We start from the raw sequence: 21,246 nt of genomic DNA, 5'->3' as shown, positions 1-21,246 counted from the left end.
TCAACTTCAACTGGTACCATTCCAAAATACATAATTGAAACCTTTCCCAAGTAGGCAGCCATAAAAATTTTATATAATGTGCCCACATGTTACTTTTATAAATAAAAGATGCTCTAGAGTACTTCTAACTTGTCCATCGTTATCAGAGTTGGTTGTGTTCATGGAGCACTGCTATTTGACAGTCAATTTAAAGTCTTGAATTTCAGCTTTTGGGAAAGTATTGATAAGTCTAAATCCCTACTGAACAGTTTTTCAAAATTGGATTTTGCAGACCAATGCAGTACCTTCAATTCAGCATGAACTTAACTATGGATGCACAATTTAGTATAGTTCTATAAGACTTACAGCATATGTACAAATGCAGGAAAAGAAAAAAATAATTCTGGGTGTTAACAGATACAGCAAACAGCAAGGATAGGATATAAAAACAAAAGTGTGTGTGTGTATGTGTGTGCATGTGCATGTGTGCATACTTACTGCAAAAAAGTAGGAAAAGACTAATTTATGTTCGTATTTTTTAATTTCTATCAATACTTGTCTTCTCCTCTGGACTCTCTGCATCATGACAACAGATACCACATCTCTTTTGCTTTCAGTTGTATCCACGTGGCCTCAACAAGCATTTAGGGAACAATGAATGATAATACAATAATAAAAATAATAGTAACAGCCAGTCTGACTACAGCTGAAACTCAATGAACAATATGTAGTACCAAGTGAAAAATAAGGTTGGACGAGTCCAGTAGAACCAAATTATGGAGGCTCTTAAAAGCCAACTAAGAAATTAAATGAAAGTAATATATGGAGTGGACAATAGGATTCATTGTACAACCTTGATCAGGGAAGTGACCTCCTGAAAATGGCATTTTAGGGAAATGGTAGGGATATTACAGACTAACAAGAAGAAAATCTGGAAGGCAAAACTGTAGCCCAAGTGTCAAGTGATCAGTCCAATTTCAAGTCCAATTTAGTGTTATAATAATAGGAACGGGGATCAAGTTCCAGTGGACAGGTTCTCCCTTCCAGCTTCCACAAAGGGGTTGGAACCTTGATTTTAGCCCAGTGAGACCCCTGTCAGATTTCTAATCTACTAAAGTGTAAAATAATATATGTATGTTATTATTTTTAAGCCAATGAATGTGGGTACCTGTTACAGAAGTTTTCTATTGAAAACTGATACAAAATGTTTATAACATGTCATAATATGAATTAAACTCTTCATTCAAAATTTGCACTAAAAACATGTTCAAACTATTCCCAAGTGAAGGATACAGCTCGTTTACAAAATAATTCTGAAAGAAACCATTTTAATTCTGCTAACCACAATCTCAAATCATTCCTGACTGAACAGTTTAGAAAATAAACAAGTACTCTATATATATCAAGTTATTTAGCTCCAGCTAAAGAAACTAAGTTGAAAAATGAAACATAAAGGTAAAGTGAAAACCTTCTTCTTCTTCTGATTTAAATAAATAAACAAACATGGAGATTTTATCTTCCTGGCAACCTTACCAAGCTCTCTAAAAGCAGAGAAATGGAAACAAACTAAAACATTTTTTAAATTAGCTCAAAAGTCTAGGCAGGGAAAAATAGAAGACTTCTTACTAAGAAAGAAAAAATTTTCCTTCTTTTTTTTTCTTTTTATTTCTTTTATTTTTTTTTTTTAAGAAGAAATAAAAAGAAGCAAAACTGCTGTGAAATACACAGGCCACGATGTTTGAGATTATGATTCATTCAAAGATTTCAACAACCCACCTTTTAAGTTAAAGCCAAGATTCTGGCTAAGCTGATAAAGGAAAAGGTAAAAAATTAATGAGAAAGATAAAAATGTACCTTAAACTGCTTAAAATTGAGAACAAATTTGTATTGCACCCTTAAGAGAATTAGAAGGTCCACTGTTAAACTTAAGATACATAATGATATATTAATTTGCAATTATTCTCTTTTAATGAAACAGATTCAAAAACAGACATTTTATTAATTTAATGGCAAAATCCATTGTTTATAGAATAATGATACCAATTAAAAGATTTTTAACAAAGAATAACCTGTTTCAAAAACATGCTCTGAGAATTATTTATTTTGTTGGGTAACACTATATAAGGTCAAAAGTTTGCTAAGTTAAACAAATATTTATAATAAAAGAAGATAGGAAAATTAGAATTAAAGCAGCTAAACTCTATTATGTGGAACCTTGGAGTTAGCCTTACTATAGAGCATAGCCAAAGTGTAAGAACAGTGTACAAGAAGAAGGAACCTATTAATATTACAGAACATAATCTAAATAACATGCTGTAGTTCACGGGGTCGCAAAGAGTTGGACATGACTGAGTGACTGAACTGAACTGAATCTAAATAACAATTGTTGTCCAGTCGCTCAGTTGTGTCTTGACTCTTTGTGACCCATGCACTGCAGCATGCCGGGCCTCGCTGTCCTTCACGATCTTCTGGAGTTGGCTCAAACTCATGTCCATCGAGTCAGTAATGCTTACAACCATCTCATCCTCTGCTGCCCTCTTTTCCTCTTGCCCTCAATCCTTCCCAGCATCAGCATATTTTCCAATGAGTCAGTTCTTCGCATCAGGTGGCCAAAGTATTGGAGTTTCAGCTTCAGCATCAGTCCTTCCAGTGAACAATTAATATTCAGGGCTGATTTCCTTTAGGAATAACTGGTTTGATCTCCTTGCTGTTCAAGGGACTCTCAAGAGTATTCTCCAGCAACACAGTTCGAAACCATCAATTCTTTGGCGCTCAACCTTTTTTATAATAATAATATAAATAAAGTTTTCATAACAATGATAATTAAAGCTTGAATTTATGGAGTATCCATGAATCTCAACAGGCAACTCTGCTAGGCATAATCCTTATCATACCCCCTCATTTACTCATTTTCTACAGATGGAACATGAGATTCAGGAATGGCCAAGACGCTTGGATATTAAGGAACAGACTTGGAATTATAACCTCACAAGACTGGTTCCCAAGTCTGTGCATGCTCTTCCCAATGCACAACACAGCAAATATTATATTAAACCTCAGAGTTCTTTGTTCTTACAGTTCAACAGGAAGGGTCACAAGTACACAGCTACTGACAGAAATAGAAATTTAAAGCTATGTCTCTTGTCCCTGAATCTAGTTTTCTTGCTAAGATTATGGTTGATATGCCACTGATACCTATGTTGTCTGGTCATTATACTGACAGACCCTCAGAATTTTGTACCTTCATCTGAGCTTTGGTAATATTACCAAAGGTGGGAGTTAAGAGGTAAAATGGAACATATTTCCTGTTTTATGAAATGATGACACCCAGGTGATAGGACTGAAATAGGTAGCATGTGTGAGGAGAATAGATGAGAAATGCTTCTGCTTGTGGTGAAGTCCATATATTCCTATGCCTTCTGGCCTAATCAGTTAAAACAACACAAAACAATTCCCTGGGATCTCAAATGATGCCTGCATGTTCATTCAAACAATACCCACTGAAGACCAATATCAAGCTTTACTATGCCTCAGATAAACGGATTTACCTGGCAAAAACATATCACTTCAGTATATTACTGATCAAAGCATTGGATTTCTCTTTGCTCCCTGATGTTGTTAAAGTTGTGAAGTTAAGAGTCGAAGAGGACTCATTTTTCACAGTTTGTTGTATCTGAAATGCCAACACAGGCTCTAATAAAAATTTCAGAAATTAAAAAAAAAAGGCAAACTGGAAGTGGTCAAACAGGATATGGCAAGAGTGAATGTCAACATTCTAGGAATCAGCGAACTAAGATGGACTATGGGTGAATTTAACTCAGATGACCATTATATCTACTACTGTGGGCAGGAATCCCTTAGAAGAAATGGAGTAGCCATCATGGTCAACAAAAGAGTTCAAAACGCAGTACTTGGATGCAATCCCAAAAATGACAGAATGATCTCTGTTTGTTTCCAAGGCAAACCATTCAATATTATGGTAATCTAAGTCTATGCCCCAACCAGTAATGCAGAAGAAGCTGAAGTTGAACAGTTCTATGAAGACCTACAAGACCTTCTAGAACTAACACCCAAAAAAGATGTCCTATTCATTATAGGGGACTGGAATGCAAAAGTAGGAAGTCAAGAAACACCTGGAGTAACAGGCAAATTTGGCCTTGGAGTACAGAATGAAGCAGGGTAAAGACTAATAGAGTTCTGCCAAGAGAACGCACTGGTCATAGCAAACATCCTCTTCCAACAACACGAGAAGACTCTACACATGGACATCACCAGATGGTCAACACCGAAATCAGATTCATTATATTCTTTGCAGCCAAAGATGGCGCTCCATACAGTCAGCAAAACCAAGACTGGGAGCTGACTGTGGCTCAGATCATGAACTCCTTATTTCCAAATTCAGACTGAAATTGAAGAAAGTGGAAAAAACCACTAGACCATTCAGGTATGACCTAAATCAAATCCCTTACAACTATATAGTGGAAGTGAGAAATAGATTTAAGGGACTAGATCTGACAGAGAGAGTGCCTGATGAACTATGGACGGAGGTTCGTGACACTGTACAGGAGACAGGAATCAGGACCATCCCCAAGAAAAAGAAATGCAAAAAAGCAAAATGGCTGTCTGAGGAGGTCTTACAAATAGCTGTGAAAAGAAGGGAAGCGAAAATCAAAGGAGAAAAGGAAAGATAAACCCATTTGAATGCAGAGTTCCAAAGAACACAAGAAGAGATAAGAAAGCCTTCCTCAGTGATCAATGCAAAGAAATAGAGGAAAACAATAGAATGGGAAACACTAGAGATCTCTTCAAGAAAATTAGAGATACCAAGGGAAAATTTCACGCAAAGATGGGCTCAATAAAGGACAAAAATGGTATGGACCTAACAGAAGCAGAAGATATTAAGAAGAGGTGGCAAGAATACACAGAAGAACTGTACAAAAAAGATCTTCATGATCCAGATAATCACGATGGTGTGATCACTCACCTAGTGCCAGACATCTTGGAATGTGAAGTCAAGTGGGCCTTAGGAAGCATCACTACGAACAAAGCTAGTAGAGGTGATGGAATTCCAGTTGAGCTATTTCAAATCCTTGAAGACGATGCTGTGAAAGTGCTGCACCCAATATACCAGCAAATTTGTAAAACTCAGCAGTGGTCACAGGACTGGAAAAGGTCAGTTTTCATTCCAATCCCAAAGAAAGGAAATGCCAAAAAATGCTCAAACTATCGCACAATTGCACTCATCTCACACGCTAGTAAAGTAATGCTTAAAATTCTCCAAGCCAGGCTACAGCAATGAACTTCCAGATGTTCAAGCTAGTTTTAGAAAAGGCAGAGGAACTAGAGATCAAATTGCCGACATCTGCTGGATCATCAAAAAAGGAAGAGAGTTCCAGAAAAACATCTATTTCTGCTTTATTGACTATGCCAAAGCCTTTGACTGTGTGGATCACAATAAACTGTGGAAAATTCTGAAAGAGATGGGAATACCAGAACACCTGACCTGCCTCTTGAGAAACCTGTATGCAGGTCAGGAAGCAACAGTTAGAACTGGACATGGAACAACAGACTGGTTCCAAATAGGAAAAGGAGTACGTCAAGGCTGCATATTGTCACCCTGCTTATTTAACTTATATGCAGAGTACATCATGAGAAACGCTTGACTGGATGAAGCACAAGCTGGAATCAAGATTGCTGGGAGAAATATCAATAACCTCAGATATGCAGATGAACCACCCTTATGGCAGAAAGTAAAGAAGAACTAAAGAGCCTCTTGATGAAAGTGAAAGAGAGTGGAAAAAGTTGGCTTAAAGCTCAACATTCAGAAAACTAAGATCATGGCATTTGGTCCCATCACTTCATGGCAAATAGATGGGGAAACAGTGGAAACAGTGAGAGACTTTATTTTTCTGGGCTCCAAAATCACTGCAGAGGGTGATTGCAGCCATGAAATTAAAGACGCTTACTCCTTGGAAGGAAAGTTATGACCAACCTAGACAGCATATTGAAAAGCAGAGACATTACTTTGTCAACAAAGGTCCGTCTAGTCAAGGTTACGGTTTTTCCATTGGTCATGTATGGATGTGAGTTGGACTATAAAGAAATCTGAGAGCAAAAGAATTGATGCTTTTGAGCTGTGGTGTTGGAGAAGACTCTTGAGAGTCCCTTGGACAGCAAGGAGATCCAACCAGTCCATCCTAAAGGAAATCAGTCCTGAATATTCATTGGAAGGACTGATGCTGAAGCTGAAACTCCAATAGTTTGGCCACCTGATGTGAAGAACTGACTCATTTGAAAAGACCCTGATGCTGGGAAAGATTGAAGGTGGGAGGAGAAGGGGATGACAGAGGATGAGATGGTTGGATGGCATCACCAACTCAATGGACATGGGTTTGGGTGGACTCCGGGAATTGGTGATGGACAGGGAGGCCTGGTGTGCTGTGGTTCATGGGATCGCAAAGAGTCAGACAGGACTGAGCAACTGAAGTGAACTGAACTGATCAGTTTTACAAATGAAGAAACAGGCCATAGAGTCTGACAAAGCTGCCCTGGTTCACAAAGATCGCAATGTCAGATCTAGAAGTAGAATCCCATTCTTAAACTTCTGGCAAAGTTCTTATGCCCTAGAGTACAACATACAGCAAGCAAGTCGATTCACAAAAAGTTAACTAAAACACAGGCCACAAGCAATGAGTAGAGTGGGTCGTGCCAGCCTTTTGCTACCTGAGTCTGTGCTCAGGTAGAATGATAGAAACTACCTAGAAAATGCTTGATGACTTGAACTCAAATGTTTTAATATTCAACAAATATTTACAGAAAGTAGACAGCATGGAGCTGAATCCTAAACCCAGCACTTCCTAAATATGTAACTGTGAGCAAGTTATTCTGTCTCTGTGTCACCTTCCTCACCTGTAAAATGGAGAGAGTAATAGCAAACTTCTTACAAGATTGTTATGATAATTAAGTTAATTACTACCTAGCATGCTGTAAATACTCAATACATGTTCATCATGATTATTTTATTTGATATTTCTAATGTACTGGGTGGGCTTCCCTGGTGGCTCAGTGGTAAAGAATGTGCCTGCCAAGCAGTAGACACGGGTTCAGTCTCTGGGTTGGGAAGATCCTTGGAGGAGGAAATGGCAACCCACTCCAGTATTCTTGACTGGGAAATCCCATGGACAGAGGAGCCTGGTGGGCTACAGTCCACAGGGTCCAAAAGAGTCAGACACAACTTAGCAACTAAAGAACAACAACAATGAATCGAGTACTTATTTGAGTGCTAGAAATACAGCAGTAAGAGAAAATCCCTTTTGTCATGAACCTTTCATTTTAATTCTTAAAAAAAAAAAAAGGTTCATAGACAGCAGACACACAAACACACACTTAGATAATATAAACATTAAGCACGGTACATAATTGGGGACATTACCTGGAGGGCATGCTGTTGGTGATTCACTCATATCCCCTCTCAGCAAGAGATGTACCCATCCTCAGCTTCAGTCCATTCTGGCCGCTAAGGGTTCATGGCTTCCTCCTTCCCTGAAGAACTGCCCTCTGCTCAATGGGAGTTGCCTCATCCAGGCAACAGCATCCCATCACCATCATCCCAGGAGCAGCCAATGACTGACTGACAAGTTCGACAACTGGCCAGCCTCTTTGCCTCCAGCTGGGACTGAGGCTTTGATAAGGTTTGTGCTCCAATATTCCTAATGCAACCAAACTAAAGCAAGTCCCCATCATGTTTGTTTAGCTTTTTCCCTGCCATATAATATTCCTCTCATTCCCCTCTCCTGAGGGCACTCCATCAACAAATGACTTTCTCAAGAATTCCTATTGCAGGCTCTGCTTCTAACATCACTGACCTTAAAGAATATGTTATTCTTTAAAACAGGGTCATGGAAGGCTCTTCTGATATTGGAGCAGAGACCAAAAGAGGAGAGCTTTGTAAAGAGTATATTACAAAGAAGATGAGTTTGTTTGGCAAAGCAATCACCTCAGTCTGGAAGGAACTAAGCAGGTTCAGGCTCATGGTTCCAGTAAGACCATGAAAAGTGTTTCCAGGTTTTATTTGAAGGCTGAACGGTAAACGGGAGGAAAGCAAAATCATTGGGAGATTTTAAGCTGAAAGACAAGACCTGGTTTCTTTTTTAAATTGATTATTGGCTGTTGGGTGAACAGACTTTAGAGAGGGCAAGAGTGTAAGTAGGTCTGTCAGTCAGGAAACCACTAGAGAAGACCCACATTATATATCACGAGGTTTGGACTACAGACTTAACAATGAAAATAATGAAAAGTGCAAAGATTTAGGATGTATTCTGAAGACAGAGAAGTTGATAAAAGAACTGATGAAGGTAATCAGAAACAAGAGTTGAGCATGATTCTTAGGATTTTGACTACAGGTGGGTGACTTGGGGAGGTACTGACATGGGGAAGGTGGGAAAGGAGTAGGTTGAGAAAGGGATAGTAGTAAAAAAACAAAAAAAAATCTTCAAATGAAATACTGACAAAGCAGTCAACGCCTATACCCTCTTTTTAAAGTATTAAATCAACAGAGGTTAGAATTTTATCAGAAGTTAACGTCTTCTAATTTTTACTTTCAACTTCTATGCATTTATACATCTAGATGCTCACCTGACAAGCTAGACGTCCTATGACTCTCAGATAGGGCATCTTGCCCCAGTGCAAACTTATGTTTTACAAAGGCAGGTACTGCATCTTTTTCAAGTAATTACCTATTTCCTCTTCATTTATTTGGTTTTATGGGATTTTACTTTGCTCCTTCAGTGGCCTGAATGGGATGGAAGTCTAAAAAAGGAGGGGATATATGTATATGTATGACTGATTCATTTTGCTGTACAGTGGAAACTAACAACATTGTAGTTCAACTCCACTACAAGAAAAATTAATTTGAAAAAAATAAATTAAAATCAAAAGATAGGGAGAATGCCACTGCCTATGGAAAATTCTGCTTCCATGTTCCTAGTTAGGATGCAAAGAGGAAAATTCTTGGCCATATTAGATAACCTGCTGGGTTAGACTCTCTTTTAATATACAAATCACTGGTCCTTTAGCTGATAGATGAGAATCTACCCAAATCACAGGGGCTGGCTTTTCTTTCCATACTCCCCTTGTTATCTCTTCTGTCACCTGTGATGGGGCACCTTCTCAACTCATTGCAAACCAAAGATAAACCGATGATAGTCAGGTAGCCTTTTTCCAGAAAATCTGAAATGACTCACCATCCTCAAAGCTAGCCCAGTGACTCATAAGCACAACTCAGAAAATTCAGCAAGAACATCAACTGAGATTATCTTGCTGAGCAAACTAAGTTGCTTGAAAGAGGGATTTCCACTCCTGTTTTTAATTATGAGAGTATTAAAATTAAAACATGATTTTAATATTGATTAAAAATTTTGTTAAAGAATAACGACTCACAAAGTTCCTTGCACAGTCCTCCCACTAAAGATGTTTTGTTTGCTTACTCATAATCAGCTGTCCTTCCCTTGGTTCATATAACTAGAATTCATTCATTTTTCATTAGCTGATTGATCACACAACAGCAATATAAATGTAGTTGATGCAAAGAAGACAGGATAAAAGATAATTAATTGATCTGTTAGTAAACCTACATATTTAAAATATGAGAAGTTATAAGTTTAAAGAAATTTTTTAATCCCCAAACCAGAACCAAGGAAACCAGATGATCCATAGAAGCAAGAAGAAATTATACTATGAAGAAATTATGTCTAATATTCTCCTGTAATCCTAAATACTTATCTACAGAAGCATGGTGCCTACAGGGATCTTGCAAGAAATTTGGTCACTATTCTTGCCAATTTGCACCAAAAAAATTACACCAGTGGCAATAAATAATATGGCTACCAACTTTTTGAGAGACTAGTATTTACTAGTTACTGTGCTGGGTATACAGTGTCTTTTTTTTTTTCCATTTATTTTTATTAGTTGGAGGCTAATTACTTTACAATATTGTAGTGGTTTTTGTCATACATTGACATGAATCAGCCATGGAATTACAGTGTCTTATTGTGTCTTCTAAACAGGCACTAAGACATTGTGAAGATTATCCCCCTTTATTTAAAGTTTACTCTCCAGTAAAACAGTAAAAATAAATTTACTCATCCTTGGAAGATTATAAATACTACTTAAAGTGGGAGGCTCAGTTTCATGGTCAGATATCTTCCCTGACTTCATACAGCAGCCCATGTTATAATATAGATTTTTCTTCATTAAAAAAAAAAAAAAAGATAAAAGTAGAGAATGAAGAACTGAGCAAATCCCTTGGTTCTCTGCTAGAAAAAGAACATTCATGAAGCCGTAGTGTATGAAGGATGTACCTTTCACAGTTGATCCACAAAGGAAAACTGCAAAATCTCAAAGGGTCATTTAGAAATCAGTGAGCTTATATCTTTGGTCAGAAATGGTAAAAGACATTATTTTTCACTAATAGAAAAAGATAACTTTTGCATACTGTCTTTGGAATTTATCATATCTCTCAAACATTTCCTAATGGGAAAATCATATACAACTCACTGTGACTGATTTCTCCTTAAAACTCTTTTGTTATTTTCCATGATTGTTTACTCTCTTAATGAACCACATAATTCTAGACAGAGAAGTGTCTTATATAGCAAAAGACACAGTAATTTTTGGAGAAAATAAACCGGTATAACCAGGAAAATACTGAATTTTGTACAGAAAATAAATTTCTTCTTCTTTCCATACATATGTGTGTTTCTATGTGTATGCATGTATGTATAGGGAGAGGGAGAAAAACAACTCTGTAAAATTTGGTTCAAATTTGTATACATTAGGTTAACATCTTTCAAATCCATTATTTCATTTACTGGCCTCAAATTTTGTCCTCATTTTTATAGGTCATTATATTGAACTTAGCTCTATTTCTCATTGTTGAATCTTTTACTCCCTCATTCAATGGTGCTGTTATATAGTGCTATTAAACTAGCCATGAAGAGGAAATGTAGGAAGGTTACACTGAAAAGCATAACTAGATCATAAGTCAAGGAAATGCTTTAAATTGTCTGCTTATCATGGGAGAGATTACCCGAAAGAAAAGAAAATGTCCATTCAAAGTAACCTTGAAAGATTTTTTTAAGACAAGAGCAACAACCAGGTTATTCCAAACAGACTTTCTAAATTCTTAAAGCAAACAGAATCATAAATTTAAATAGCTCCTTAAAACGCCTTATTGTATGTTAACTTTGGTTCTATAGTATTTACCAACTCTAAATATGTCAAAATGTATTATTATAAAAAGCCCTGTGCAACATATGAGTTGCATATTTGATGCCAGAGTGATACTGAAGTCACTGTATCATCTTTATGACAAACAAAAAAATTTCTAAATGGCTTCAGGATTAAGAATACTTCTTACTTCTCCTAAACAACCTGTCTTTTTAAATCTTCAGTTCACTATAAATCAGGAATTGACCCCACTTCCCTCTCTGTGTTAGAGAGGCTGCTCAAAGATAAATTCGTGACTTAAACTTAGAATCTAATGGCATATGTTTTGTACACTACTTCACACATTTCTTATTTCTCCCACACTTCTCTGTATTTCTCCTGAATTTTTCTTTGCCTACTGTTTTTCATTTAATGTTATCTTGTTCTGTTGTGCATATCTTCTTAAGCTAACTTGAACTTTTTTTTACACAAGGTGGAGAGAGTTGGCAATTCACAATACAAAAATTATAATATAATGATACATATTATGACTGCAATTATATTAAAGACATGGCCACATGGAAAAGACAATGCACAAATAATGAGATAACTGTGTGATGGTGTTAGTATTGTATTATAAACATTTTTTTCCTAATGATGACATAGTCTGTTAAATGTTTACATATTTTGGTAAAATTTGTATTACAGTAGAATTTTATCTTTAATATGCAGTACTTTGGTGTCCCTAAAGAACCAAAGAAATGCAGTATTTTGTTCAATTAAGATTGGGCTTTAATTAAACATTTCAAAAGGAAATTTTATTTGTATAATAGTTATAAATAATGTATAATAAATAAATAATGTATAATAAATAAAAATTACCCTACTTAGGTTCAAAGTGAGAGACATATATAGTAAGACAAATAGAAGAAAATACTCCATGAATTGCCTTGCCTTATGCAAATGAACACCTCTCTGCTACGAAGTCATTGCCAGTTGATTATCTAGCATATTTCTGTTGCTATAGACAAAAAAAAATTCTATCATTTTATGTATTGATCTATTTCTCCCTTGATGCTTTCTACTGTCTTTCCCTTTTCTTTTGAAATCACATTTTCTTTTCCCCTGCACTGACAATTTAAGGTTTTATCATCATATGAATTATCCTCTTTTGCTTTTAAGCTTTACCAATGGATTTTGTAGACTGTTACTAAATCTTTAAAAACTGGACTACATACATTATTAACTATCTTGCCTTGTACTTTTCTTTTTAAATTCCAACCTCTGAAGACAAAATTTGCCTAGAGTATGACAAATTATATTATTCAAGAGGACAGTAGTAATAGGAATTCAGTCATGTTAGAAAATCTGAGAGGCAGTATATGGAATTATTCTCTAGAAGTCAATGTTATGAAATGTCTTTGATATATTGGATAAAAAGAGCCATACTAAATCTGAGTCAGGTTTTCTATTTCTTGCTCTTTTCTGCATTGTATGGGTTTTGACCTTAATGCCAGCCAATCTCAAAATTCAGTTACTTAACCTTGACATTCTAAGAATGTACCTTGTGTTTGCTGTGTTTTATGAGCTCACAGGGTCACTAGTTGTGTGATTATTTCATTGTCAGGGTAATTAATGAAATGTTAATTAACATGGCTTATGATAATGAAGACAAGAGGATCCAATTTCTTATAACTAATTACAGCTTGATTTGTCATTTCATCTCCATATCCTATTCATGAATTTAAAACTAGCATTTCTCTAAGCTTACTATCAACACCATAAAAGGGTGGTTTTCAAAATTCAAATTACAATTTTCATAATCCTTTGGTATATAGTTCTTTAAAATAATGACATTTGTGGGCCTGTACCTTTTCTTGATGCACACTTAGAAAACATTTAGAGCTTCCCTGGTGGCTTGGTGGCAAAGGATTCACCTGCCAATGCAGGAGACACAGGTTTGACCCCTGGGTGGGGAAGATCCCACACTGTGCAGAGCAACTAAGCCCATGTGTGACAACTACTGAGCCTGTGCTCTAGAGCCTGGGAGTAGCAACTACTGAGCCCACACACCACAATTACTGAAGGTTGCGCACCCTAGAACCTGTGCTCCACAACAAGTGAGAAACCCACACACCGCAACTAGAGAATAGCCCCCACTTGCTGCAACTGGAGAAAAAGCCCATGCAGCAACAGATCCAGTACAACCGAAAATAAATAAAAAATAAAGTTTTTTTTTTAAAAAAGAAACATTTAATTGTTATTCCCTTTGCCTGGAATGCTCTCTCCTTATTTTTTGACTCTCATACATGACTTTTTTATATTAAACTCATATATTTGGTTTTATGTCATAATTATTTACATGTCAATCCCCAGATTAGAACATAAACTCACTAGGAAGCAGCAACTATGTCCTATAAAAACTTTGTGTCCCCAGTGCCCATGGCTGTGTCTTGCATATAACAAAAGTTCACTAAGTGCTTATGGGTGAATAAACACAGGTGTCTAATTTGATCCTCATGTACCATGAGGTGAATGTGAGAAAACAGAAGCTCAAAAATACTAAGATTCATTCATTCAGAAGACTAATAAGAGTTAGTTATTATGAAAAAAGCCTGAGTGGAATAAGTGGCTTCTATGCATCAAATATATTAGTTAACAAACATCGAGAGGGAAACAACTTTTGACAGAAGACTCACATCTATGAGTATTTACTCTTTCCTGTCTGAACAAGATGGCTATTTTAACTTTGTATGTGTTCTGTTCTTAGCACATATAAGTGGATGTGATATAATTATAAGGCAATCTGAAAATTACCTTCACCTCCATCTTTTGAGCTGAATCTATAAATAAATTTGAGTCTAAATGAAAAATAACTAAAAAAAATCAATCTCTAAGCCTAGAAAATCTAGAAGGGTTAAGTTTCTATATTTGAGTGCATTTCCTCCCAGCAACATAAAAGAAAATCAAATGACTGCATTTCTTCCCAATAAAATAAATTGAAAGGAAATCAAATCGGTATATTTAAATAAGTTCCAGGAACACTGTAACTGTATTCCCATTTGTATTTAAATGTTATTAAATAAAAATAGGATGAGAAATGGAAGATCCTGACTCTATATTAAATCAGCCACAAACTGTGTCTAGCCCTTGATAAGTCCTTTAACTCATCTGTTTATGATTTCATTTGTAAAATGAAAGAGCAGGACTAAATGCTCTTCAAAATTCTAAATTACCCTGATTTGTCATCCATAATTTTATACTTTTTTCTTGAGAAGCAATAGAGCTTAATGATTGAAAACATGGGTACAAACCCCAAATTTACTACTAAGAAGGCATGCTATCTTAAGCAAGTAACTTACTTTCACTGTGCCTCAATTTATCAGCAAAATAAAAGGTGTGAAGATTAGGTAAATAAATATGTGGAACATGATTAAAATAGTGTTTGGCATATAGTATGCACTATGTGTATTTTAGCTATTCTGATCTTATCATGCCAACTTTTATCAACGGTGAAAAGATAAACATAAGAATGCACAAAGTATGTTATAATGGGATTTATGCTTGATCTATCTAAACACAAGGACTTGGTAATTTGTGAATATATTCCATGAATATATATCAATAAACTCCATATTTTCATATTTTCTCATTAAAACATAATGGATGGGTACTGCCAGCTTTTGAGACATAAAAAGTTGGAAAGAACATTGTTCCCACCCTTAACACAATAAAAATAACTAAGAAAACTCTGGATAATTTGAAAACTCTCAACATTTCATCAACTCATTAGAAAGCTGAAGTGATAGGGCAACAGACTCTAACCTAAAATCTAGAGAAAAACAGGTACCTGCAAGAAGAAACAGGAATGTGAGCACTTGCTTCTCTGGCACACACATTATCAGAGACAAGTAAGAATTCAGTCAAAATTTCTAATAAATCAGTAAATATTAAATGCGGATAGCACACAAGTAAAAATCTTGGGGAAACATACACAGAAGAGGAAGCCAGAGCATTTCAGGCTCTTCTCCACTGCCCTGACCTACTGCTCAATCAATGTAATACACCACATCAACAAACTGAAAAATAAAAACCATATGATTATCTCAATAGATGCAGAGAAAGCCTTTGACAAAATTCAACATCCATTTATTATAAAAACCCTCCAGAAAGCAGGAATAGAAGCAACATATCTCAACATAATAAAAGCTATACATGACAAACCCACAGCAAACATTATCCTCAATGGTGAAAAATTGAAAGCATTTCCCCTAAAGTCAGGAACAAGACAAGGGTGCCCACTCTCACCACTACTATTCAATATAGTTTTGGAAGTTTTGGCTACAGCAATCAGAGCAGAAAAAGAAATAAAAGGAATCCAGATTGGAAAAGAAGAAGAAAACTCTCACTGTTTGCAGATGACATTATCCTCTATATAGAAAACCCTAAAGACTCCACCAGAAAATTACTAGAGCTAATCAATGAATATAGTAAAGTTGCAGGATATAAAATCAACACACAAAAATCTCTTGCATTCCTATACACTAACAATGAGACAAATTGGAAAAGACCCTGAGGCTGGGAGGGATTGGGGCAGGAGGAGAAGGGGACGACAGAGGATGAGATGGCTGGATGGCATCACCGACTCGATGGGCATGAGTTGAGTAAACTCCAGGAGTTGGTGATGGACAGGGAGGCCTGGCATGCTGCGATTCAAGGGGTCGCAAAGAGTCGGACACGACTGAGCGACTGAACTGAACTGAACTGAACAATGAGAAAACAGAAAGAGAAATTAAGGAAACAATTCCATTCACCATAGCAACAAAAAGAATAAAATACTTAGGAATATATCTACCTAAAGAAACAAAAGACCTATATGTACAAAACTATAAAACACTGATGAAAGAAATCAAAGAGGACACAAATAGTTGGAGAAATATACTATGTTCATGGATTGGGAGAATCAATATAGTGAAAATGAGTATATGACCCAAAGCAATCTATAGATTCAGTGCAATCCCTATCAAGCTACTAATGGTATTTTTCATAGAACTAGACCAAATAATTTCACAATTTGTATGGAAATACAAAAAACCTTGAATAGTCAAAACAATCTTGAGAAAGAAGAATGGAACTGGAGGAATCAACCTGCCTGACTTCAGACTCTACTACAAAGCCACAGTCATCAAGACAGTATGGTCCTGGCACAAAGACTGAAATATAGATCAATGGAACAAAATCGAAAGCCCAGAGATAAATCCACGAACCTATGGACACCTGATCTTTGACAAAGGAGGCAAGAATATACAATGGAAAAAAGACAACCTCTTTAACAAGTGGTGCTGGGAAAACTGGTCAACCACTTGTAAAAGAATGACACTAGAACACTTTGTAACACCATACACAAAAATAAACTCAAAATGGATTAAAGATCTAAATGTAAGACCAGAAACTATAAAACTCCTAGAGGAGAACATAGGCAAAACACTCTCCAACATAAACCACAGGATCCTCTATGACCCACCTCCCAGAATATTGGAAATAAAAGCAAAAATAAACAAATGGGACCTAATGAAACTTAAAAGCTTCTGCACAACAAAAGAAACTATAAGCAAGGTGAAAAGACAGCCTTCAGAATGGGAGAAAATAATAGCAAATGAAGCAACGGACAAAGGATTAATCTCAAAAATATACAAGCAACTCCTGCAGCTCAATTCCAGAAAAATAAATGACCCAATCCAAAAGTGGGCCAAAGAACTAAACAGACATTTCTCCAAAGAAGACATACAGATGGCTAACAAACACATGAAAAGATGCTCAACATCACTCATTATCAGAGAAATGCAAATCAAAACCACAATGAGATACCATTACATGCCAGTCAGGATGGCTGCTATCCAAAAGTCTACAAACAATAAATGCTGGAGAGGGTATGGAGAAAAGGGAAACCTCTTACACTGTTGGTGGGAATGCAAACTAGTTCAGCCACTATGGAGAGCAGTGTGGAGATTCCTTAAAAAACTGGAAATAGAACCACCATATGACCCAGCAACCCCACTCCTGGGCATACACACTGAACAAACCAGAATTGAAGGAGACACGTGTACCCCAGTGTTCATTGCAGCACTGTTTATAATAGCCAGGACATGGAAGCAACCTAGATGTCCATCAGCAGACGAATGGATAAGAAAGCTGTGGTACATATACACAATGGAATATTACTCAGCCATTAAAAAGAATACATTTGAATCAGTTCTAATAAGGTGGATGAAACTGGAGCATATTATACAGAGTGAAGTAAGCCAGAAAGAAAAACATCAATACAGTATACTAACACATATATATGGAATTTAGAAAGATGGTAACGATAACCCTGCATGCGAGACAGCAAAAGAGACATAGGTGTATAGAATAGTCTTTTGGACTCTGTGGGAGAGGGCGAGGGTGGGATGATACAGGAGAATGGCATTGAAACATGTAAATTATCATATGTGAAATGATTCACCAGTCCAGGTTCGATGCATGATACAGGGTGCTCGGCGCTGGTGCACTCGGATGACCCAGAGGGATGGGATGGGGAGGGAGGTGAGAGGGGGTTCAGGATGGGGAATACTTGTACACCCATGGTGGATTCATGTCAATGTATGGCAAAACTAATACAATATTGTAACGTAAATAAATAAATAAAACTGAAAAAAAAATAAACAAATAAAAGCCTAAAATAAATAAATAAATAAATAATGATTAGTTAGAGTCTTGAGAAAGCATTCTTTGCGATGCAGGCATGGAGGAAGGTAACAACAGTCACTTCAGAAAAAAAAAAGAACACAAGAACGCCCACCCAGGTCTCTCTTTACTTTTCCCCCCTATAGAACAAACGTCTTCCAATATGGGGAGAAGGCACTAATGAAAACCCACTAAAACTAGGGAGAAGCAAGAGGGGACAGCTAGATAAGGGACACAAACCATTCAAGAAGAAATAAATAACCTGAAGAATGCTCTATCTACTAAAGAAATTAAATTTTAGATAAATCTTCCAAAAGAAAACCACTCTTCAACAAATGGTGTTGGACAAGCTAGATAAGCACATGCACAATAATGAAATGGGACCCCGATCTAACACGGCTCACAAAAATTAACTCAAAATAGATGAAGCCTTAAAACTAAGCCTCAATACCATAAAAGTCCCAGCAGACAGCTTAACGAAGAGCTCCTCAACACTGCTCTTAGCAATGATATTCTAGATATAACACCAAACACACAAAAGAGAAAAGCCAAAACTCAACAAACAGAACCAAGCCAAACTTAAAAGCTTCCACAGAGCAAAAGAAACAATCATCAAAGTGAAAAGGAAACCTACAGAATGGGAAAAAAAATTTTACAAACCATGTACTGGATAAGGGATTAACATCTAAAGTATATAAAACTCATACAACTCAATAACAAGAAAACAATCAGATTTTTAAATGGGCAGACAAACTGAATAGACATTTTTCCAAAGAAAACACCCAAAAGACCAGTAGGTACATGAAAAGATACCCAATATCACTAATCATCAGAGAAATGCAAATCAAAACCACAATGAGATATCACCTCACACTTGTTAGAACAGCTATCATCAAGAATACAAGATATCAAAAACAAGTGTCAGTGAAAACGTGGAGAAAAGGGAGCTCTTACATACTGTTGGTGAAATTTTAAATTGGCACAACCACTATGGAAAATAATATGGAGGTTCCTTCAGAAATTAAAGAATAAAAATATATAAATGTATCAAGGTAACACACTGCACACTTTAAATATGCATGATGTCATACATTAAATATATATTAATTTTTTTAACAAAAATCGTTGCAAAGAAAGAGAGGAAGTTAGGGAGAGAGGTAGGCTTTAGATACAGATGCCTTTACTGGTGAATTCTATGAAACATTTAAGGAAGAAAACAATATCAACTCTACAGTAACTTTCCCAGAAAACACAAGAGAATGAAATACTTCCCAAATCATATTAAAAAGCCAGTACTGCTCTGATGCTAAAACCAAACATAACAACAAAACTAGAGATGGATACCTCTTGTTATCATGGACAGAAAAATTCTCAACAGAATATTAGAAAATAAAATTTTTCAATATATTAGAAGGATGATACATCACAAACAAGGATATCCAGAATATATAATATTAAGAACTCTGAAAATTCAAATGAATAAGCCACCCAATTAGAAAATGAGCCAACAACAAAAAATAATCAGAAACTTCATGAAGAAGACTTATGTTAATAGATGGTAAATAAGCACATGAAAGTATGTTCAACATCATTAGTCATTAGGGAAATGCAAATTAAAACCACAAGTATACACCAATATATACCTATTAGACTGCCTAATGTTTTTTAAAAACTGAAAATTGCAAGTGCTGGTGAAAAAGCAAAACAAATGGAATCCTCAGATATTGCTGGTGTGAAAGCAAAATGATAGAGCTACTTCAGAAAACAGTATGTCTTTTTTTAAAATAAGGGTTGAAATGCATTTACCATATGCCAATCTCACTCCTAGGACTTATCAAGAGAAGTAAAAACTTCTGTTCATAAAAAAAACCTGTACATGAGTATTTATAGCAGCTTTATGCATAATTGTTAAAAACTGGAAACTTCTCAAATGTTTTTCAACTAGTGAATGGGTTGAAAACTAAAGCATTCAACTAAGAACGCACAAACTGTGGACAATCATACAAGGGAACACTCCTTAACAACAAAAAGAAACTACTGACACATATGAACATTTATCAAATATATTATGTTAAATGAAAGAAACCAAACACAAAGGGTTAAATATTGCACAATTCCATTTACGTGACTTTCTGGCAGAGACAAAATTTTAGGGACAGGTATCAGAATCACCTAAAGGAAATCATTACTAAAGGAAATCAACTCTGAATATTCATTGGAAGGACTGATGCTAAAGCTGGAGCTCCAATACTTTGGCCACCTGATGCAGACAGCCAACTCACTGGAAAAAGACCCTGATGCTGGGAAAGAGTGAGGGCAGGAGGAGAAGGGAGCAACAGAGGATGAGTTGGTTGGATGGCCTCACTGACTCAATGGACATGAGTTTGAGCAAACTCTGGGAGATACTGAAAGACAAGGAAGCCTGGCATTTTGCAGTCCGTAGGGCTGCAGAGTCGGACACGACTTAACAACTGAACAATAACAGAATCACCAATTGCCAGAAGTTTTGGGTGATTGAATGAGTAGTTGTCAAAAAAGAAACAACAGAAAGAAATTTGGGTGATTGAATGAGTAGTTGTCAAAAAAGACACAACAGAAAGAAATTTGGGGATAGTGATCTGTTCTGTAACTTGATTATGATAGTAGATACTCTATAAATTTATCAAAACTCATACATACTAAAAATAATTGTCATTTATGTAAATTTTGAAATACAGTTTAAATTTGTAGAAAAAAAATTAAAGTTGTTCTTATCTGGACCATATTTCTATATCTACACTGGTATTCTTGTGATGGGTCTCTTCACATTCTATATTCAGTTGAGAAATGTCACTAGAAATTTGGCAATTTTATTCATTTAACTTTTGGGCTTTCCTGATAGCTCAATTGGTGAAGAATCCACCTACAATGCAGGAGACCCCGGTTCAATTCCTGGGTCAGAAAGATCCCCTGGAGAAGGGATAGACTACCCACTCCAGTATTTTTGGGCTTCCATTATGGCTCAGCTTGTAAAAGAATCTGCCTGCAATCCAGGAGACCTGGGTTCAATCCCTAGGTTGGGAAGATCCCCTGGAGAAGGGAAAGTCTACCCACTCCAATATTCTGACCTGGAGAATTCCATGGACTACAGTTCATGGGGTCCCAAAGAGTTGGACAGGGCTGAGTGACTTTCATGTCCATTCATTTAACTTTAGGTAGTATTGGTCCTCTATATGGCCTTCTATTTCATTAATTTCTGCTCTTTATTTTCTTCCTTCTACTTTCTTTGAGTTTATTATTCTTTTTGCTAACTTCTTGTGTTAGACACTTACCTTATTAATATTCAGTCTTTTTTTT

General features: G+C 36.2%; 1 protein-coding gene across 1 annotated transcript in view; it reads right to left on the bottom strand.

Moving 5' to 3' along the window:
- Positions 1–21,246, bottom strand: part of GPR158 (G protein-coupled receptor 158) — a 286,570-nt gene that overhangs the window by 191,082 nt on the left and 74,242 nt on the right. The gene's annotated exons all lie outside the window — the stretch shown is intronic.

The sequence above is a fragment of the Cervus canadensis genome, chromosome 10 (genome assembly GCF_019320065.1).
Source record: "Cervus canadensis isolate Bull #8, Minnesota chromosome 10, ASM1932006v1, whole genome shotgun sequence".
NCBI lineage: Eukaryota > Metazoa > Chordata > Mammalia > Artiodactyla > Cervidae > Cervus > Cervus canadensis.
The sequence above is the reverse complement of the archived record's forward strand: the minus strand, read 5'-3'. Positions and strand labels throughout refer to the sequence as shown.